Source organism: Pinus tabuliformis, chromosome J, assembly GCF_031772625.1.
Source record: "Pinus tabuliformis cultivar Carrire ecotype Pingquan chromosome J, CPIR1, whole genome shotgun sequence".
In the NCBI taxonomy this organism is placed as follows: Eukaryota; Viridiplantae; Streptophyta; class Pinopsida; order Pinales; family Pinaceae; genus Pinus; species Pinus tabuliformis.
In genome coordinates this window covers 1,624,483,873-1,624,508,002 of record NC_142295.1, presented here as the reverse complement: position 1 = coordinate 1,624,508,002, position 24,130 = coordinate 1,624,483,873, and positions in this window count along the sequence as shown.

Sequence of the window (24,130 nt, the reverse complement as noted above, 5' to 3'; positions counted from 1 at the left end):
TGTTTTTTTTTTTTTTGCTAGAGTTCCCATTTTGAGTTAGGGTTTGGCCGTTGGTAACCATGGCGGTCGTGGAAGAGGGAGTTCTGCTCCCTCCTACAGTGAAATAGCCGCGAACAGAAGTAAGGGAGCTGGTCTGCATCACTTCAAGAAACCAACAGAGGTGATAACTGAGGATATTAACATAGGAAATATCAAACCTCGCGGACATAAAGAAAATCATGAGGAAGATAGCAGCGAAAAGAGGAACGAGGGCAGCAGTCAGAAAGCTGCACATATCAGTGCGACAGGGGTCTGTAAACCCAAGTCGGCCATCATTCCACAGGTCGTTTTAAGTGACCCAGCGCTACAGGTGCACAGATATCACATGGCGGAACACGCGGTTATATGCAAGTTTATGGGGATTTGACCAACGGAGAAGGCCTTATACGCATGGATAAGGAACCAAGGGAAACCAAAGGGGGAAATAAACCTTCACCTTCTATCCAAGGGCTTCTTCACGGTGGTGTTCACGAGTTTAGAAGATAAAGACAGAGCGTTTGAGGGAGGACCCTATTTTTACGCTGCTGCAAGCCTTTACATGTGACCATGGGTGATGAATTTTGTTCCAGAACGAGAAACATTCACTTCAGTACCGATATGGATAAGACTATACTCCCTTCCTTTAGATTATTGGTTGCCATAGTCTCTAAAGGCTATCGACAACAAACTAGGGCATTTTATAAAGATGTTAGATGCGACACTAAGAGGTAAATTGTTATATACCTAGGGGGGATAATATGGGGTACCAAGGGAGGTACCCAAGGTAATAATGGGATGGGACATAGTAATAAATAAGGTGGTTAACCCATATCATGTAAGGGACCACAAGTAGTTAGTAATAATGTAATGGGCCCATGGTATTAGTTTGATGGTATGAGGGAACCATGGTAATGACCCATGGTATTGTATGTATGAGGCCTATATAAAGGCTAGAGACTCCACATGGAGAATATCAAGGAATAGTGAAGGATTATTGTATGAACAGGCATATGGCTTGTGGAGTGTTCTCCTTCCTTAAGGAGTGAATGTATGGTGTTGCCCTACCATAAGGGCTTGATCAATAAAGAAGCATTTCTATCTATATTCAAATCTTGTTATTCTTGGGTTTATTTCTATTATCTTATATTTTTGGATTAGATCTATAACAAGTGGTATCAATTGTTATAGCCCTGATACCAATTGTTATAGATCTAACCTAGAAATATATGATAATGGAAATAAACCTAGAAACAATAAGAGAGAAATAGATATAAATGCTTCTTTATTATCAAAACCCTTAAGGTAGGGCAACACCATACATTCACTCCTTAAGGAAGGAGAACACTAACCCGGAAATACTATAGATCTGATATGAAAATACAAGATAATGCAAATAAACCCATAAATAATATGAAATGATTCTTTATTGATCAAGCCCTTATGGTAGGGCAACACCATACATTCACTCCTTGAGGAAGGAGAACACTCCACAAGCCATATGCCTGTTCATACAATAATCCTTCACTATTCCTTGATATTCTCCATGTGGAGTCTCTAGCCTTTATATAGGCCTCATACATACAATACCATGGGTCATTACCATGGTTCCCTCATACCATCAAACTAATACCATGGGCCCATTACATTATTACTAACTACTTGTGGTCCCTTACATGATATGGGTTAACCACCTTATTTATTACTATGTCCCATCCCATTATTAGATTATTACCTTGGGTACCTCCCTTGGTACCCCATATTATCCCCCCTAGGTATATAACATAAATACACTTCCTTCACCCAGATTTGTGTGGAAATGGACTTATCTAGGGCACTCCCGGACGAGATCATTTTAGAAGTGTATGATGAAGAATGGGTGCAGGCAGTGGACTATGAACATGTTCCATTTAGGTGTCGTAAGTGCCATGAACACGGGCACCTATACAGAGACTGCTCATCAAACAAACTGGAGGGCAACACAAAAACAACCATAGGCAAAGATCCCGAGGGTTTCACTATGGTGGGGGGTAAGGGGAAAGGAGGGAAGAGGCACCAAAATAAAATCAACGAGGACGGGCAACTGAGCCACAATAGTCTCAAAATCTTAGAAGAAGAAGTTGGAAACAACGGGCAAACCAGGAAACGGAGACTAATACCAATGAGAAGGACAGGGATGCTAGCATGGAGGATATGCCAGAGAACAACCAACAAAAGGATGATCTACCGAGCATTGTAGAGATCAGTAAGGACCATGAGATGACCCCAAGTGAAGTGGGAACAGGGGACCATGAACTGCAGGAGATTCTTGAGAGGGAGAACTTAGATCTAGAAAAGTTTCTGGAGCAGGGTATTGCAAAGGGGTTGACTCCCTGCCAAAAGAGGAGTTTGACAGGGTTCAATATCTCTTCCTTTGGAGATACCAATCGAAGGGTTCTGGAGTCAAAAGAAACCATGACAACCAGGAGAATAAAGGGATGAAAACAATGGAGGAAACAACAGGGCACTCTTCCAAGAACTTGGGTAGGAAAAGAGGAAGAAGAAGACAAAATGAGCTGCTGACCGAATGTGGAAAACTCATGATTAACTCAGGTAAGATGAGAGATCTCACTAGTTACTCCTTTACTAACCTTTCTTAATGAAGCTTACAACCTATAACATTAGGGGCCTAGGAAGTAAAAGGAAACAAAGAAATCTTAGCAGTAGAATAAAAGAAGAAAAAACAGATATGGTTTTTATTCAGAAAACAAAGTGTTCGACGGAAAAGATCAGAGAAATACATAGCAAATGGTTAAGCAAGTATGAGTATCTAGAGGTTAAGGTATATAACTCGGCAGGAGGGATTCTTACGCTTTGGGATCCCCAGAAACTTGGAATCCTGGATGCGGAAGCATCCAGGAACTATCTATCGATGGTGATTCAACCTTTGGGTGATAGGGAGATTTACATGATTACAAATGTCTATGGTCCTCAAAAACTAGAAGACAAACTCAAGCTTCTCACCTCCCTTGAGGAGCTGAGAGAGAGATATTCTGATATGCCCTAGATTCTGGCAGGGGATCTCAATATGATCAAATCTCTTATCGAGAAAAAAGGTGGCACCAGAATACTAGCCAGAGAGTCCATTGCCTTCTAGAACTTCATAAACAACATGAGACTAGTGGATTCCGAAACAATAAATGGCACTTTCACCTGGAACGACAAGAGAGGAGGGGCTTCTCAAGTTTCATCTAAACTAGATAGATTCATAATCTTAGAGGATCTCCCTCTCACAGGCCTCGACATGATAGCTCTAATCCTTCCCTTTGGAGGCTCGGACCACTGGCCTATCTAGCTTGAAGCCACTTTTATGGGTACATCAAGGAACGTGCCTTTTAGGTTTGAAAATGTCTGGCTTGTTGAGAATGCAACAAGATGATGGAGCTTAGTGGAAAGGAGTCGCCTTCACTAAGTGGCCCCGCAAGCTATTTTTGGCACAAAGTCTATTTTTAGACATATGGATCATGGTCTATGAGTTGTAGGATGCTATTTGTGGATGATTGGTAATGTTGGTAAAAATAGATGGACTTCTATTTTTAGACATATGGGCGGAGTCTATTTTTAGACTGCCAGTCTAAAAATAGAACAGTCGAATATTATTAGCTCTTAATAATATTTGGACTATAAACATTATCTTATCCTCTTGGAGTACTTCAGTTCGAGCTACGGATGTGGCACATGCAACTGTCAGAAGGAAATACGCTTTTCTTATGGGTCAGTTGAGCTATTGCATGATGGACTTCAGTTAGAACTCAAGTGATTGAGTTTGGTGGAGTTGATTGAGGAGTTGATGGAGTTGTGTTCAGTTTGACTTAGTTGAACTAGTTGTATTTAGTCTAACTGCAGAATACACTAGTAATGAGTGATGTCAATTAATTATTAATTAATTCACTAATTATTAACTCATAAAGCAACTAAAGAATACATCAGTTAACTCAGTGCATGGACAGTTCAGTGGAGACAAGTGTTAGAGGTGAGTGAAAGGGCAAGACAGCTGTTAGTTGTGACTATAGTTGTGCATGAGATTTGCACAATCAATGGATTGAGTATTGCTAATGAGGATTGCGTGGTTCAGCCAAGGGAAATACGAGTTTGGATCAGCCATTCTCATCTATTCTCATGCAGGATTGCGCAGTGGAGGCAGGCAAGCAGCGGAGGAGATTTGAACCTGTGATTGATTCAGATCTGAGCTAGTTTGTGTGTAGCAGGTGGAGATAGTACTGAGTACTTGTGAGGAGTATTGTACTATGTATTGTTACATGTTCTCAATCATTATAATATACAGATAGTTGGGGGTTTTCAGCTGTATGCTTTCCCCGATTACATACTGTGTTAATGTGCGCATGTGATTGATGTTTCATTGTTTTTAATTCCGCAAAATTGATGATCAGCGTAGAGGAGGTTATGTATTATGCATGCATTCTGCAAATAGTGTATAATCAGGATAATCTCTATGAATAAGTGTCATATTATTCAAAATTTCTACATGGCTCTCTCGTCGTGACTTCATCAGCAATATTGATAAATGGTGGATGGAAGATTTGCCCATTCAATGCTCTAAAATGTTCATGCTGCAACAAAGACTTAAACACATCAAATCTAGACTCAAAGATTGGAACAAAAAAAAGTTTGGTAATATTTTTAAAGCCAAAAGAGAAGTTGAACAGAAACCCCAGGGGGTTAATCAGATCATAATCACAGATGGTTTTACCGAGGAAAGGAAAACTCAAGCTGATTCTCTTCAGAAGGAATGGGAAGATAGATGTATGCAAGAGGAGATTTTCTAGAGACAGAAATCGAGAGTGCAGTGGATTAGAGAAGGGGAAAGAAACACAAAGTTTTTTCATAAATCAACTTTGAATCACAGGTCACATAACAGAATTTCAAAACTCATAGATTTTCAAGGGAAAGAGCTCGTCACCCACAAAGAAATGGAATCTACCCTAGTACAACACTTCCTTAGCATTGCAAAGGAGCCTCTCCTAGACAGGTCACGGTTCATTAACAAATTCACAAAGTACATTCCCAAGTTGGTAACAAGGGAAGACAATCATAATCTTAATAGGCCAGTGTTTGAAGATGAGGTCAGTGAAGTTATCAATGAGATGAAAAATGGAAAAGCTCTTGGCCTGGATGGATTCAATGTGGACTTCTTCAAAGCATGCTGGAAAACAATCAAACAAGACATCCTTGATGTAGTGGAAGGCTCAAGAAGATCCATAACGCTTTTGAAGGCTCTCAATGCCTCTTTCATATCTTTGATTCCAAAGTAGGAAAAAGCTATGACACCGGATAGATTTAGACCCATAGCTTTATGTAATGTGGTGTACAAAATCATTTCTAAAGTGATCGCTAACATACTCAAGCCCCTTCTTCCAGCTCTTGTCTCAGAGGAACAAACTGGTTATGTGGAAGGAAGATAGATTCTCAATAACATCATACAAGCTCATGAGATGGTACACTCTCTTAAGAGCAATAAGCAAGCTGGTATGATCATACAGCTTGACCTAGCGAAAGCTTATGATAAACTAAGCTGGTCTTATATTAGGGCAGTGCTGAGAGCTTATGGTTTCGACCACAATTGGATTAGATGGGTTATGGCCCTAGCATCCACGGCTAGTTTCACAATATTGCTTAATGACTCGCCCTCAAGAACCTTTACACCTTCTAGGGGTCTTAGACAGGGAGATCTGCTCTCCCCCTTCCTCTTTGTGCTCATGATGGAAGGGCTAGGAAGAGTGATACAAATGGCAAGTGCTGAAGGAAGAATCCAGGGACTGAAACTTACCATAGATGGAGCTACTTCAACTCACCAACAATTTGTGGATGACACAATGCTTAAGGGCATTCCCATGGTCAAGGAAGCCAAAGCTTTTAAACAAATCTTGAACGACTTTGCTATGGTCGTTGGTATAGAGGTAAGCCTTGACAAATCGAAAGTTTTCTTTTTTAGCACTAACATTGCTATTCAGAGAAACCTCGCCAGAATTCTAGGGTTCCAAAGGGATCAATTACCTTCTAAGTACCTTAGAATGCCCCTTACAAACATACCTCTAAGCAGGGGAGTGTGGGAGCCGGTAATTAACAAACTTCAGGATAGGATCAAGAAATGGACATGCAGATATTTGAATTTGGCAGGGCGCCTTGTGCTCACAAAGGCTGTCCTGCAGGCCATACCCATTTTCATGATGTCAGCTCTTCCTGCTCCTAAAGGAGTTATGCAACAGATTAGGAACATTCAAAGAGATTTTCTTTGGGGCAAAGGGGAAGAGAAAAAGAAATGGGCTTTGGTAGCTTGGGACAAGCTCTGCAAACCTAAGACCCATGGTGGTTTGGGGCTTCAAGACCCTGAAACCCTCAGTAGAGTTTCGAGTGCAAAACTTTGGTGGAGGTTGCTTAAGGAATCAGCAACCCCTTGGGCCAAGGTTTGGAAGCAAAAATATGCAAATAATTGGCAGGAGAGGGATCATATCTGAATGTTTGGGCTTAACAAGATTTTCAAGAACAAAATTGGCTCAACCCAGAACATTATTGCACAAATATTAAGACAGCTCAAAGACACTGTTGGAGCCCTTTTAGGGAGACCTCATGAGGACCCGACTCTGCCCCAGGACGCTCGTATACTGCTGCAGTTGGGTCTCCATTCGTTAGTTCCCCAGAGCATATACAGGGGTGTGAGCCAGATAAATGCTGGTAAAGACTTCTGGCAACCTCCTCCTCATGGTTTCTTGAAAATCAATATTGATGGAGCCTCTAATGGTAACCCAGGGATGGATAGTTTTGTTGGGGTCATCAGAGATGAGCAGGGGTGCATAAAGGATATCTTTCATAGTCATCTGGGGACTACCACTAATAACATGGTGGAGCTCATGGCCTTAGAGCAGTACCTAGAAATAATGATCGAGTCAAATTTACATAATGTCATCATTGAAGTAGGCTCTGAATTGGTTATTAATGTGGCCAAGTAGATATGTAATGGAAAAGCACCTGGAAAAGTTTCAAAACATTGACGGCTTCTGCAGGTGTTAGGCCCCTATACTACTAGTGTAACCCCTTATTGTTATTAGCACAAACCCCTTAATATATTGTTGTACCCATGTAGTCCCCATATTGTTACTATTGTGCCCCATAGAAGCCCACTATTGTTATTAGTATGCCCTTACATTATTATTGTTATGTCGGCTCTGATTATATTATGACCCCTTAGACTCCTATATATAGAAAGGAGGTATTTTCATTTGTATCATCCAAGAATTGTTCATTTGTGTAATGTAAAGGAGGTTGCCCCCTCGAAGAGGCTGAATTCTAAGGCGTTCAACTATCTTTTCTATCTTTTTTGTGAGCTGGTTTCAAAACATTGGTGGCTTCTGCAGGTCTTTCAGAGGATTCATTCCCACCTACAAACCCTAAGAACAGTCAGCTTCGTTCATGTGCGAAGAAAAACCAATATGCTAGCGGATCGTCTGGCGAATGAAGGAGTGGTTTGCAAGGAAAGTTACAGCAGGTATGCTAGGGACTCGACACCCTCGGGAAAATTGTGTGAGAACTGTCAAAGATAGGTGGCCAAAGACATGGAGAACTTCCAGACTATTAGGAATGAACAAGAAGGAATACCAGTGGAAGCAGGAGAAAGCGGAAGCAAAAGCTATTCTTAACCGTTGATCCCTCAAAATGCTTAAAATAAAGCTTTCTACAGGGGAGGGGCACTTGGTAAATAGCAGGCATCTTAAAAGGTTGCCGACCACAAATCTTGATAGCCTTTGTCATCGAATGGATATCAGGTGGGAAAGTGATTGAAGGTTAACCATTCATGCGGACCCGAAGATTTTTAGAGCAGTAGTTCATAATATTCATTGGGTCCGAAAAGAAGGTAAATATCATGCAAGTTTCCGATCCAATATCTCGGAGGACCGTCAGATCAACAGGGGCCTAACAGGTTGGATTTTGGTTCTAAAAGTGATCGAAGGTTAAGTCTCAGACCGGACCCGAACATTTATAAACCAATGGCTCATAATCCTTATCGGATCTGTGAACCGGTAAAAGGGGCGCATGTTGCCGAGGCAATAATGTTCAGGACTGTCAGATCTTATGGGATCTAGATCAAAAGGACATCGGGTTTCAACATGGGAGGAGGTTAAGTCCAAGAACGGACCCAAAGTTCTATACTTTGACAGTTTATTTACCTTGTTGGCTCAGTAAAGCTGGTAAAGGTTGTGCATATCTCCGAAGCGAATTCTTTAATGACCGTTGGATCACTGGGGGTCTTAGCGAATGGCCTTCAGGTTGGATATTGGGCGGAGGTTTAGATGTAAGCTTTAGGTGTTTTGAGTTGTGTAGTTGGTTAATCTTCATCGGGTTAGGCCTTATTGGTCCTTACACTTGTAAAGCCATGTAACATATGTAATCTTTCTTGCGGTTAATAGAAGGCTCCACTCTTATTTGACCAATCTATATATATATATATATATATAGACACACACGCACAAATAAAAAAGGGGTGAAATTAAGAAATGAAACAAAAGATTAAAACACTTGGAGAAGTGTGGGAGATCTAAGTAAACTCGTTGGAGCTATAGACACTCACTAACAGTAGGTTCGTATTTGCATGATACTATGATAACTTCATAGAGTATATGGATTCGTGCTAGCAGGAAAACAATGTCAAGTTAAAGAGAGGTGAAGAACACACATAAGGAACCAATTTACTTATCCATAGTAAGGCCTTAAATCATGCCTTGAGTCAATCATTTTTAGATTGAAATCTAAGGAAAATTGACCTCATAAATTGAATGGATGAGATAGTTGGTCAATCACCTGATGTCTATTGCTTAATGAGAATATATTTTAAATCCATGAACACATGGTGGTACCCATAATTAAGAAATACATTATTACAGTGATTGATCTTATATTTAACAGTAAGTGTAAAGAAGAATTTTAGGAAAAGTTTTCCAAGTGTATTGCCAATTGTTGTGGCTTGTAGAGCAACCCCCATTATTGTATATACTTAAAAAATTAATTGAGACCCTATAGAAATTTTCAAATGTAACATAGTTACCGATCAAACAAGAACTTTATCGATTACCCGTTTTTTTGAGGCAGCAAAAAAATCATAGATTTTGAAAAGTGTTAATTCATAATACACATTTTTTTAACATATCTTTGACACTTTAAATTTTCTTAAGTATTGAGTATGAAAATTTAGTGATTTTCATGTTGATTTTGAAAAATGTCGATGCAACATCAACCCCTTTTTTAGAGGGTTTAGTTTTACACTTTAAATTTTCTTATGTATCAAGTATGAACATTTTTGTTTAAATGTTAGTGATTTTCATATTGATTTTGAAAAGTGTTAATGCAACATCAACCCTTTATTTTAAAAGTCTTATTCTTGATACTTTAAATTTTCTAATGTATTAAGTGTGGATAATTTATTTTAAATGTTCGTGATTTTCATGCGGATTTTGAAAAATATTAACATTTTTTTAAGGTATATTTTTAACACGTTAAATTTTCTGGTGTCCTAAATATGCACAATTTTTTTTTAAATGTTGATTATTTAACCATTTTTCAAGTTGTGTTATTCCTCTTCTTGTTTTTTGTCCTAAGATGTTTGTTTTTTAAGGGTTTCCCAAACATGTGTTTTTGTTTTTTTTTGAAATGTTTTTTTTTTTTTTTTCAAAGTTAAACAAAAAATAATAACATTAATATTTTGAGGTTAGGATATTTTATATATTTATATATCATTAATTAATACTTCAATACACATAATAATGACTTTTTGCGAGCCGCGGTGGGGCTGCCTGCTACTGCGTCTGTGCTTGTGACAGGTCCGCGTCCAATCTGGGGCTCGCGCCCATGGAGGTGCTAGGCACTCCCTAGGCGCCTCCCCCTCCTCCTCCGCCGCCCTCGTCTGCTGAGGCCGTTAATTGACTCTTGGAAGGGCTTCCAAAGAAGAAGAACTCAGAAGCTGCGAAATTCGTCAAAAAATTGGATGATATACCTGAGATCTCCCTTCCCCCAGAAACCCCGATCCAGGTTGCATTATCTTTGGTCGAGCGAGCTCTCGTCGGCTAGTTCACTGGGCTATGGCCATCCCCCAAAACCACTGAGAGTTGGGTCAACAGAAACTGGGCGTTTTTTATCAAAGAAAGTGTTACCTCTTATTTTCTGGGGAGAGGATTCTTCCTCTTTGAATTCTTTTCAAAGGATGACAAAGATCTGATCTTCCAAAACGGCCCCTACTTCATGGGCCCTCAGGGTTTGTACCTAAATAAATGGACTCTGGACTTTGATCCAGCAGTGGACGTGCCCAAAGCAGTCCCGATGTGGGTTAGGCTCCCAAATCTCCCAGTTCATTGCTGGAATTGGGACTCTTTGATGCACATTGGAAATGCCCTTGGGAAATTCATAGATCGAGCAAACAATAAGGAACAATATGGCTGCACCAGAATCTGCGTAGAAGTAGATCTGGAGGTGGGACTGCCAGAGGCCATCAAAATCAATGTCAGAAGCTGGACGCATGTGCAGAAACTGGACTATGAGCAGTTGCCCTTCAAATGCCGGAAATGCCATGTCTATGGCCACTTTGCCAGAGGCTGCCCATCCAACAACGAGGCTGTGCAGGGTAAGGAGGATGGTTAGAATCAAGTCAAGCGCTCCAAAACTTCTCACAAGACACAAAAGTCGGGAGGCCCTAATGGCAAAGGTCCTCACCAGGCCTCTGCTCAGCAGATCCCACCCAAGCCTGTTCCAGAAAATAAGTTTGATCCTCTAAGCTCGCAGCTAGAGGACACCCAGGAGGCCATGGACCAAAAGGCAGTGTCTCCAGATAAAGGTAACCTATCTATCTCTTTCAAGGATGCAAGTGTTGCAGAAAGCTCAAAAGGAATCCCTGTTGAAGTCGAGGAAGAGGACCAAGAGTTGGAAGACTCGGAGGAGAAAGGAGAAATAGGTGACTCCCAAGCTTCTATAAGGAGATCCACAAGAGGCCGCAAAACAGATCGGGAGAAAAGAGAGCAGGAAACGTACAAGGATAAGTTACAGGGCAGCCAACCAACTCTGGAGAAGTTGTTAGCAAAAAAGCCGAAGATGGCAAGAAACCAGTCTCAAGGCTCCAAGGGAGCCCAACAGAACAAAGGTAAATAATGAAAATAGTCTCTTGGAATTGTAGGGGTATGGGGAGCAAAATCAAGGAAGAGGCCATAAGAAACTTAATAAGAATAGAAGCCCCAGACATATTCCTTATCCAGGAGACCAAGATGGAGGACTCAGACTTCCTCCAAACAAGCAAAAAACTCTGGAGTAAAAGTAAAGAAAAAGTTGTCTCAACCCGAGGAGCCTCTGGAGGGCTGGGCACTCTTTGGAATGATAGTAAGTTTTCGTTAGTATCTGAGACTTCAAATACTCACTGGCTGCTGCTAAAAATGCAACATCTCGTTACTAAAGAATCTTTTTGTCTCTTCAATGTTTATGTGCCGGTCAATGCTGGAGAAAAAAAGGCCTGTTAGGACTCAATAAGAAGCCAAGCAGACCTTGGCAACCTAGACAACATCATTATTGCAGGTGATCTAAATCTCACGTTGCACACCTCAGAAAAGCGAGGAGGTTGCATTGTGCGAGATCCGGCAAGGGAATGGGCAGAGGATCTCTTGCAAGATTGGGACTTGCTAGACGTCAAGCCCTCTTCTGGTAAGTATACTTGGTCAAATAAAGGAGTAGGCCTTGGACACATTGCAGCAAGGCTGGATAGATTTTTTGTCCAAAGTTCCTTTCTTTTGCTTGGATTAGATGCTAGTATGCAAATGCTTTCTTGCAGCATATCTGATCACAATCCTATCAAGCTTGAACTTCGAGCCTATCCCGATCTTGGCCCCATCCCCTTCAGATTTAGCCCCCTCTGGGTCAAGGAACCCAATTTTTTGCAGATAGTCAAGGAAAGTTGGTCTCAGCCGGTCAATGGATCACCATTCTATGTGTGGGAAGAAAAGCTCAGAACAACGAAATCTGCTGTAAAGTGTTGGGCCAAAACCCTTCCTAATCCAGCAGCTGAAAGGAAAAATCTCCAAAATCAGCTAGATGCACATCGTGCGCTTTCAGAAGAGGCATATGTAACTAGACAAATCCTCGAAAAGGAGGTCCAACTCCAACAGCACTTTCATAAAGCCTGCCTGGCTGAAGAAGAATTTTGGAGGATTAAGTCTCGCTGCCTTTGGCTCAAAGCGGGAGACAGAAATTCTTCTTTCTTTCACAAGCAAGCTCAAGCCAGAAAATGCTTCAATTCCATTGCTGAAATCAAGGGAGATACTACCAATCACAAGGACTTTGCAAGCATCAAACGAGCAACATTTCTACATTTCAAAAATTTGTATAGTGAGGATGTGAATCTGGTTCAGAATTCTTGTCTTCTGGACTGGGTTCCCCCTTCAATCTCTGCTGAGATGAACCACCAGCTAGAAGCTAAAGTCACCAAGGCTGAGGTCAAGAATGCTCTCTTTGCCATGGACCCAGATAAAGCCCCAGGACTGGATGGATTCTCTGCCAGATTTCTTCAATCCTGCTGGCATATTGTGGAAAAAGATCTCTATAAAATGGTCCAAAAATCCCAAGCCTGTCAAAAAATTGGAGGTAGTACAAACTTTGCGTTCCTTGCACTCATCCCCAAGGAGAAAGGCGCCAGCTCCTTCAACAGATTTCGTCCCATCTCTCTTTGCAACACTGGTTACAAGTTGATCACCAAAGTAATAGCTAACATGCTGAAATATCTTCTTCCCAAAATCATTCCAGAGAATCAAGGGGGCTTTATTCATGGTAGACAGCTAGTGGACAACTTCATTTTAGTTCAAGAGGCAATCCTTTCAAGCCAGCAGCGCAAGGAAAAAGGTATGGCTATCAAACTGGACTTAGCAAATGCTTTTGATCGTGTTAGGCACAGTTTTCTCTTGAATGTTCTGCAAAAGTTTGGCTTTGGGGAGAATTTTATAAACTGGATCTGGGCCTGCATCTCGGAGCCATGGATTGCTCCCCTTGTAAATGGCAGAGCTGCTGGTTTTTTCAAAGCCTCAAGAGGACTAAGGCAGGGCTGTCCTCTTTCTCCTCTTATGTTTGTCCTCCAAGCCTATGTTCCCAGTTTCCATCTAAACAAGAAAATGCAAGAGCGGGAGATCTCAGGGCTTTGCATTGCAAGAGGAGTCAAAAGCATCAATCATGCCCTTTTTCCAGACGATACTTTGCTACTGGGGGCTACATCGATCCACTTGGCCAACAGATTTAAAGAAGTTGTTGATGAGTTTTGTATGGCGTCGGGAAGTAGTCTCAACAAGGGGAAATGCCACATTTACTGTTGGAATATTACGCCCAACTTGCTTAGTTCCATTGCCAGATGTTTTGGATTCGCAGCCTCTTCAGCTTGGACTTATTTTAAATATCTTGGGCTCCCTATCTTCCTTAAGCGGGCCTACAGCAGGGATTAGCTCCCCCAAGTGGAAAAATTCAAGAACAAACTTCACGCACGGGGATTCACCTGGCTTAATATTGCGGGCAAGTCAGTTCTCAACAATGTTGTGCTCTGCAGTCTCCCCTTATTTCAGTTCTCAGTACTCCTTGCTCCAATTGGCATTCTTCAGAAAATGGACCAGCACATACGCAATTTCTTTTCGAAGGGAGGCAAACAAAACGAGAGGAAAATCCCTCTTGTTAACTGGGAGACTGTCTCCAAGCCTCTAATGGAGGGTGGTTTAAACTTCAAGAACCTTTCCCTTCAGAACATTGCCATGGGAGCCAAACTTCTCTGGAAAATTATTGCGCCCAAGCCTGGTTGGGCAAAATTAGCGCTTTGGAGGAAATATTTCAAAGGCAAGAGAGTTAGATGCATGGATGAGCCTCTCCCCTAAGGCGTCTCTCCCTTTGTAAGGCTCTGCTCCAAAGCCGCCCCCCTGATCCGCTCCAATGCTTATTGGATTCCTGGAAATGGGAAGAATATAAATATTTGGACTGATTGCATCATGGACCGAGATCCGATTGGTGAATGCTCCTCCTTGAATGCACTGCGTTGCTGGTTGACCGCTTTAGGAAAATCCACAATGTGGGATATATCCACGTGGGCTGGGACGCGCTGGGCAGGTTGGAATTTTATAGATTTGCCTCCGAAGCTTCTTCAGGAATGCAGCTGCCTTCGTGCTATGTTGAACGGCATTTCTCCCACGCATGTGCGCAGAAGAGACTCGCGTGGCTGGGGTTCGTTGTCAGCAGGTTATACCGTAGCTCAAGGCTACGCAAAACTCTCTTTGAGACTGCATGTCCCTCCTGACCCTGCTCCTTGGAATGCGGTATGGCGCCTCTCCTCCCTGCCCAAAATTGACATGTTCTGTTGGCTTTTATGCCACAAGAAAATCCTCACTAATGATAAATTGCAGAAACGTGGATTTCATGGCCCGTCCAGGTGTCCCTTTTGCAGAGAGAATGTGGAATGTGCCACACATCTCATATTAAATTGTAAATTCGCTGTGCAGGTTTGGAGTGAGTTGATGGATTATTGGAACCCCAATTTTGTTCTTCCCATCTCCATAATTGATCTTTTTGCAAATTAGCAGAATAGTTATCCCAATCCTCCTCCCAAAAACAAAGTGATTAAAGCGGCTTGGTCTTCCCTTCCTAAAATCTATTGCTGGCAGATCTGGCTAGAGCGAAACAACAGAATTTTTAGAAACACACAACATGATGTCAAGGTGGTAGCGGCTAAGATAAAATTCCAGTTAAAAGAATGTTTGGGAGATCAAAAAGACGCTTCAAATCTAAATCAGTTAGATATTATTTGGGGTGCCTCCCTAAACCTGCAATTTCATCAAGCTACCAGAAATATCTCCCCTTTTAAAGACTGGCAAACAAGGGGGAAAAATAATGAAGATTTTCAAGACTGGATCTCCAATCAAAAGGTGCACTCTCTCTTCTTTGATGGGGCATCAAAGGGAAATCCTGGCAAGGCTGGGGCAGGAGGAATTGTAAAAAACACTGAAGGCATATCGACCCACAACTTTGCTTGGGGTCTGGGGATCAACTCCAGCATTCAAGCTGAGGCTTTGGCCCTCTTCCAAGGTCTTAAGTTGCTCTTGAATTTGGAAATCGAGGCAAACACTTTTGGGGATTCTCAAGTGATAATAAAAATCATGGTGACCAACTCATCCCCTTGGGACTTAAGATTGGCAAGACTGATATCTAGAATCAGAAGTTTGGGGAAATTGTTCCAAAACCTGAAATACTTCCACGTATTGAGAGACAACAACAAAGAAGCAGATCTTGAAGTTAATAAAGCCGCCCTTCTCTCTGCTGGGGCAATGATAAGATACAGGGACGAAACATGGGATCCAATTCCATAATCAGTCAGCTGATATGTTTTACTTCTTGCTATTGAATCAGTTCGTTTGTACTTTTAAGTGTTGTTGGGAAAAGTATCCAATACGGAATGACCCTATCCCACTCTAAGGGAGATAGTACCTCAGCAACAATCAAAGCAAAGCTATTTGATATTACTTCTTTATGAGATGTAAGAGAGAGGAGGAAGAGATCCACTAACCGATGTCTTCCGCTAATGATTGATCCAATCTTCTCTCTTTGCTGCTTGCTCCCAGCTCCTTGCTATTTCACTGGCCCAGCTACACCAAGATCCTGCAAAATGGCAAGAAAGGGAGACTACAAGAAGCATACATTCATAACTGATTCAAGGATTAGAATAAATCAAATATACAAGCATAACAATACACCATTGAGACACATTCATATAGAAGAACCTCAAATGCTTTATTAATGGAAGAAGTAAAGTTCAGGAAGTGATACAACCATAAAAGGCCCAATCCAGCATCACCTCCCAGCAGAAAGAAATCTCCTCTTCACCTCCTTCAAGCAAATCACCCAATAGTTCTATACTCAAACCAACAGCGCTTCCTTACATTCACAAGATTCCAGCCTCCTTAGACCTCATGAGAGAGCTCTATATATAGGAGTTTTGGAGAAAGGATGAGTCAGCTTGAGGCTGGCATGAAGCTGACTAGTGTCCTCTCCCACTTCAGTTATTCTTCAGTTCTTGAGTCCACTTGGAGGTTCTTGCTTCCACTTGGAGATCTAGATCCTCTTACTCATCACAAGTCGAATTCCCTGATCCAAGTGTCATTTTGGAAGCTTCCTGGGCATTGACACCTTGAGGAATGACTGTGCCACTTGGCCAAACTCGCCCAGCGCAGGTAGCCTTCTTTGCAGTTGACATTCAGCGCAGGTACATAGTGGAGCAGTTGACATTCAGCACAGATGCTCAGTGGAGCAGTTGACATGATCCAGAATTAGCTTGTTTTTGAGTGTTTTCAGGTGGAGAACTGATATTCAGTGCTGTGGTTTGCTGACCTTGTTCCTCTAGGGGTAGGAACAACATGTTTAGGGACTTTGGATCCCTTAGATTATTGACATTTCATGCTTCATGCTGTAAGGCACAAAAATGTCTATAACAGTTGCCCCCTAAAGTATGAGGTCGTTTATCGGGTGAAATGCTTTATCAGGAGGATCCGAAGTTCATTCAATCGCTGAAAGGTGACCTGTAATAAAATACAATACAATACATTATTTTTCATTCTGCTTTCATGATCTAGCTGAGGCGGGCATTCCCATGCTCAACTTTATAAATTCATTTTGGTACATAGAGCAGACGATCGTCTGATGGTAGACTGATAATTCTCTGCTGAAATTATCATCCTTTAAGTAGGATGATCATCTGCTGTAATGATGTACATGTCAAATGTCTTTATATTTCCTGAATATATATCGCAGCCCGGATGGATGAAACTAGATTCGGGGTCTTCAAACTCGTTCGATCTTCACTCTAAGTACAAGTCGATCCATGTGAGAATTGCGCTGAAGTCGAACATGGAAAGACATCGCTTGATTACCGGTCAATGATGTAAACCGTTAACAAGCGCGAGAGGAATCACCGATAATGATAATGACCCTCAAGGTACTGCAGTACAATTCACGTGGTGTGAATAAAGGACTTGGCGTCGAACACCACGCAAAATCTTCTGGTCGAAGGTCATTGATGTATACCTGTCGCCGGAAGTGAGAAACTTGCCATTGAGGCATGCAAGCTTCAAAGTACTGAGGGGGGTGTTCCTAGATCAACTTCTCGGATAATGAGCTGAAGTCGACAAGAAGCGATCCGTCAAAGGAGGGCCTTAATGAATCCCACATCAGTGACATGGAACGGAGCTAATGATTTTAGTGGAGGTGAAAACAATCTGTGACATATGATTCAGGGTGGCGATCATGGGTGGATGAAGGATAATGTATGGCAGTGGATGGGACACGGTTGACTCTTTCTGAACAACATCTCTTGAACATATAACGACACTGATGCGATGGATCGGTAGCATTACCCCAAATGTGGATGGTTTGGCGAGGACCATGGTGATGAGACCGAACAACCCAACCCGATGTGATACGGAGGAAAAGTGTCATGTTCAAGAGCGACTTGCCACCATTAAAGCTTTGAGGTTCTCCCAATTTTTCCCCAGTCATTTCTGACCAGTACCTCTTTATTTTTGTCAAGCTTGAGGAGGATAACATATGCTTGTTCTATAACCTGCCCTTCGGGCAAGCCCATCGCTATATTTTAACGAGCCTAGCGATAGGGAAACTCGTTCTTGTCTAAAGACAAGTTTGTCGCTATTTAATCATTTTAACGAGTCTAACGACAAGGAAAACTCAGTCCTTTTCATTTTTAGAGAGTCTGAAAAGGTACAGAAAGTTAACTCCAAAATTCCTTTTTCGTCATCTAATCCCTTAAGTCCGAAAAAGTATAAAACAATACAGAAGGGATGAGTTTTCGATAACTTTAACGAGCCGAATAAAACAAGCGCTCGACCTTTTTGTGTAATAATCCCTCAGGTCCAAAAAGATTAAAATCTAGAGGAGGGATAGCTCTTCCGGTCATTTTAACGAGCTGGAAGGCCAAAACTCGGCAAACTTTTCATATTTTACGAGTCAGAAGAAAAGAGCTCAAAGAAGACTCGTATTTTGAGGAACGAGTGATAAACAGAGATAGCAGCAGATTCCAGGTACAGGTTGGAATTTTCCAATCACGGCAGTGTCACAAGGATGGCTAGGTGAAATCACTCTTCGCAGCTGTTCCTCAAAATAGGTAAACAATCAAGTGGAGGTGAATGATCGGCCAAATGAAAAGTGGAGGTGACGGTGCAAACACGACCAAGGATTTTATGGCTGATGAATTTACGGTCTCAAATGGTTATTTACCGGTTCATTTTTTCTGGATGAGCTTGAACTCTGGAGGGAAGCTTGCTCACAGGTGCATTTATTTTTTAACGAGCATGAACTCTTGCTAAAACTGCTCAATTATGCGTTTATTTTTTAACGAGCATGAACTTTGCTAAAACTGCTCGTGATAAGTTTGCATGCCCCCAGCACAATAACGCAAATCGAGGTGCATGCCCCCCAAGCTTCATTGCATTCCACTCGGTGGTTGGAATGAAGGTTTACCTTTGAGATTTGAAGAGGGGATTTGTTTCATTTTTTAATGAGGTTGACACAGTAAAAGAACTATCCTCATGACTCCTTGTTTCATTTTTTAACGAGGTTGACACGAGATAAGAACCGTCCTCGGTGCCCACTGTATTTACAGTATTTCTATTAGGGCGATGATCCATGCCGACAAAATATTTAGGAATCTTCCGAATCCATTAGATACAGAAGATTTCATTTTGTAGGTTTCCACCGTGGCCACTCCCGTCAGATTACTTGGAGGCGGTAGGGCGAAAGTACCCATTAAGGCAGGGTCTTTTAGGAGGCCTACCCCAATATTTTGAAGCGAATGATCGCTTCCATGGATCATTGGAATGCTTCCCATAACTTGTGAACTGTCAGGGAGGAAAGTTTGTTGGTCAACGACTGTAATTCCTCCTTGAAAGGGAAATGTAATCTTCCTGAAGTAGGTCGACACAACTACGGCCATGGCATATGTCCAGGGCCTTCCCAATAGGATGTTGTAATCGAGGTTTCCATCAATTACTTCAACATCAATTCCTATTGTTTTGCCCCCCCAGTTCAACTTGCAAGTTACTTAAAATCCCGTATGGAGTGCATGATCGTCCATCAAATGCTTTTAACGTAGTTGATGATTTCGACAAGGGTGGTGAGCCTAAATTCTTCCAGCAACTCATCGACATAATACATGTGGATGCCCCCTCATCAATAATTGTTCGATGAACAGTTTTGTTGAGGGCTTTCACTTGAATAAGGAAAGCTAGTTGAGCTGGTAATTGAGGGTCATATCCTTTATGATCAAAGGCCACAAGATTGGAATCCATTGGGCCAATCCCACCTATTGCTGATAATAAAGCTTGCTCTTGGGAGAGGCAATTTTGCGGTACCTCAAGTGTCGACATAGCGGACGGTGATTGGGCCAGGTCCTCTATCTGTGCTATTTTCGCACAAGGATTAAATGTCGATTTGTGTACTGCTCCCTTTTGCGACTTTATCATTGGCTTAGGAACGATGGGTGGCACAACTTTGGTCAAAGTTGTCGTCGAACTACTAGGTTGTTCATTAGCCTTGTTATTCGACAGCCGTGTATTCCCGTAATCTTTATTCCTTGTCAAAGCATCATTTTGCTGCTTCGAGACAGACAACATAAGCACTTGGGATCGAGAAGCATTTTGATTAGCAACCAGATTTTGACCTGGATTAGGAAACGGATCAGTCAATACTGCTGGGGTTTTTGAACTCTTGAAGAGTTTCTTAACTTCAGCTATATGTGGACAATCTTTCGTCCAATGATCCTCATCGCATATATGACACCCTGCCGGGGGTTTCCTTTTTCTCCCTGTCTTTTTCTTCTTGCCCCCTGGTTGCTTCAGTTGTTTGCCCTTGTCGGTCGACATGGTATTTAATTCCGAGGCAAGAAGTTCTTCATTTGCATTTTGACTAGAAATTTTGTGCTTTCCAATCACGCCATCACCGGCGTGAGTGTCATTGTTTGATTTAGGAGGAGGAGGAATTGAGAATTCCGGTCTAGGGGCGTCAGGTATTTTGTCGTAGAGCGTGCCAGACTGAGTATAGACCAAGTCTAGATATTTCGCACGAGCGATAACTTGCTCTTCCGTTACGACTCCTCCCTTTGCCACATCTTCCGTTATAGCGGGAAGTAACGACTTGATAAACCATTCAGCTAATAGCTGATCAGGAACGTACGTTTTTACCATCCTCCGACGACGTCGCCACTCATGTATATGATCAGATATGTGGGTGGCAGTCGTCTGTTTGAAGTTGGTAAGAAGTTCTGTTCCCGTTTCATACCTTATCGGTAATTGAAAATGGGTTAAAAAGGTTGTGGCTAAGGTACTGAAGTTGTCGAACGAAGCTCTAGGCAATTCAATGTACCATTTTGCCGCTGGACCCGTTAACGTCCTCTGAAAGAGGCGAAGTCTTATCGAATCATCATTTAGGGTGTTTGATGAACACCATAGATGGAATGTCATCACATGATTCGACGGGTCTTCACCTGGATTTCCATTGAATTTAGGAATGTCCGATGGAAGTTTATGCGGAATCACTGGCCACCAAGGGGCATAAGCAATTGGATCATTCGTCAGCCGGTTTAGATCTGGCAATTCTAGAGTTGCTACAAAGGGCAACTGTTGATTCAGGTTAGGCGGAGCATACCCAGGATAAGATGGAATCGCCTGAGCATTGGGTCTTTGCATACCAACATAATGTATTTGATGCTGGCAACTTTGACAAGTTTGATGGGCATAACCGTTATTATACGGTTGCCCATTACTTACAAAGACTTATTGCTCGGGTCCTTGATATGATTGCTGGAATTGCGGTTGTTGGGTTCGAACCAGCTCCGGTTGTTGGATTATTTGTTGTTGTCCAATACTGGATGATTGACCAAGATGAGGAGTCATAGTACTTGTTTGAGCCTGAGTCGCTCCAGATAAGGAGGCACTAACCGGAGGTTGCGATTGAGTTGTCGAGACAAGAGGTTGTTGTATGGAAACCTGAGAAACTTGGGGTTGACATACAACAGGTAGCGCTTGTACTTGCGACGCAATTAACATACCAGGTATAGTGGCGACATTCGACACAGGGTGGACTGGTTGCATTGAATATGCAACCCTTGGTTGCTGAGGCAGTATTGGTACCCATCCACTGGATGTAATTCCAGTTTGACCTGAACTTTGTTGTAAACTCCCATATGGTTGTTCTTCGGGGGGGAACAATGAAAAGGCATATTGCCCTCCATATGGTGGCAATCCAGTGCTTAAAGGGTAGATTGGCCTTTGAAGACACATTGGATCAAGTTGTTGAGTTTCAACACAAGAAATACCAGATGATAATCCGGATGAAGAAATAGGAACTAACCATGTCGTCAAAACAGTCTCTGATTGGACTCCAGCTTGTTGTTGACAATTTGCCGGGACAGATGGTATACCAGCGAACATCGTTGGAGTAGCAGCAGGAGGCTCTGCCGCTGCTGTGTCGGATGACACGGTCCTGGATGTCGACGGTTGTTCAGACATATTTAGTCTATCCAAAAGATTTTCTAGCGATTCGACAAGAACTTTGTGATGAAGGTAGACTAACTTCAAAGATCAACGCAGGAATAAAGGGTGATTGTTCCGTTTAAAATAAATTGTTAACGACGCTTTAGACACAACTTGCTTTTTCAGTTTTAAAGAGTCGAGAAAAAGCTAAAGATGACTCTAGTCCCCTTTGATGTTTTAACGAGCCCGAAGTGACAAATGCTCGGATGGACTTTTTCAGTTATAGAGTTTGAAAAAGGCCAAAAGAAACTGATCTGGAGATCTAGGCAGAGGGTGTGCCAAACCTTTCGCAAAACCACAGAATACGTTTTACGGTACGGGTGGTCGATCTTCGTGAATGCTGTGTTCACTGCATTGCGATCAGTAGGGCGGCCGACACAGCTTCCTAAGGATAAAAGATATATGCCTATAGGGGTCTCCCAATATATACGCGACGGTACGTGGGAGCACAAGTCCGTATTAGTGCCACCGACTCTCAGGAGGAATCACCCACCTTCTTCGAGATCGACAGTCACTACGTTTAACGACGCCGGAACACGTCTCTAGCTTAGACCTCTATGTGTTTGCGTTATGTTTCAAAGCGTTGTTATGTAAATTCAATTTATTTTAAGGTTGATCTTGTTTAGCAGTTTGCCTTTATGGGTCACCAAGAGATGTATAGTAACACTCCTAAATGCAGTCTAAGATGATAAGCAAGCTTTTCAATCTTTCAACTTTGAAAATCTTAACTACTGAGGGAAAAGAAAGACATCACCTTTTCACACAGATCATAGAGCACACACTAATGCACTTTTTCCCTAAATCAACATGCAAGCTGTCAAAATGCACATGCACAATGCAGGTATTTCTTTTCTCTTTCTTAATGTTGATGTAATACAAAAAGAAAGCTGTTGTATAACTTTGAATTCAATTTCAAGTGAAAGCAAACAAGCTTGTCCAAAATCAAAAGACACCTTAAGATTTACTTGTTTCGACACTAGAAATATATAAATTCAAACCATATGACGAAAGCAAAAGCTCAATCAGCTATGAACAACAAACAAACTAACTCTTAAGATCAAAACGACACTTAATCACAGGCCTAGATCTAAGAGGCCACAGCAAGACTAGTTCACTCTCGTTATGGGAAACTACAAACGATGTAAGAAATACACAAAGAACAAATACAGTTTCTTTATACAACCGAGGCGGAATAGTGGCAAGGAAAGTTGGTTTCAGATAGGTACATTGACTGATAACAGGCTGCAAAAACAAGGATGAAAACAGGGCAATGAACAGGAGGGAACCTCAGTAGCACTAGGCAAAACTGGTTCAGCGCAGGTGGTACACTGTCAGTTTGACATTCAGCACAGGTAGCCCCTTCGGGATCTGCGCTGAAATGCAGACTGCCTTCACAGTGCCTGCACTGAAGAGATAAACTTTCGTTTTTCTCAGTTTCCGGGTCACAGATTGCTCAAAAATTCACAGTTTTTGGCCAAATCAGAAGCTATCAATCAAGTACACACTAAGGGATGAAAAGGAGGATGAAAAGCTATCACTAAGAGTTGTTCAGAGTCCTTGTGGATCAGCTCTTCAAATCATAAACATGCCCAGAAACTGAGCTAGAGTAGCTGCCCTCTACTTTGCATTTGAAAGATCCAAATGCAGTTCGATTCGGTACTCCCTGTGTTTATGAAATGAATAGCAAAAACACAAACAACCAACAAGATACGCTCCCCAGCGGAGTCGCCAATTTGTTGTTGGGAAAAGTATCCAATACGGAATGACCCTATCCCACTCTAAGGGTGATAGTACCTCAGCAACAATCAAAGCAAAGCTATTTGAGATTACTTCTTTATGAGATGTAAGAGAGAGGAGGAAGAGATCCACTAACCGATGTCTTCCGCTAATGATTGATCCAATCTTCTCTCTTTGCTGCTTGCTCCCAGCTCCTTGCTATTTCACTGGCCCAGCTACACCAAGATCCTGCAAAATGGCAAGAAAGGGAGACTACAAGAAGCATACATTCATAACTGATTCAGGGATTAGAATAAATCAAATATACAAGCATAACAATACACCATTGAGACACATGCATATAGAAGAACCTCAAATGCTTTATTAATGGAAGAAGTAAAGTTCAGGAAGTGATACAACCATAAAAGGCCCAATCCAGCATCACCTCCCAGCAGAAAGAAATCTCCTCTTCACCTCCTTCAAGCAAATCACCCAATAGTTCTATACTCAAACCAACAGCACTTCCTTACATTCACAAGATTCCAACCTCCTTAGACCTCATGAGAGAGCTCTATATATAGGAGTTTTGGAGAAAGGATGAGTCAGCTTGAGGTTGGCATGAAGCTGACTAGTGTCCTCTCCCACTTCAGTTATTCTTCAGTTCTTGAGTCCACTTGGAGGTTCTTGCTTCCACTTGGAGATCTAGATCCTCTTACTCATCACAAGTCGAATTCCCTGATCCAAGTGTCATTTTGGAA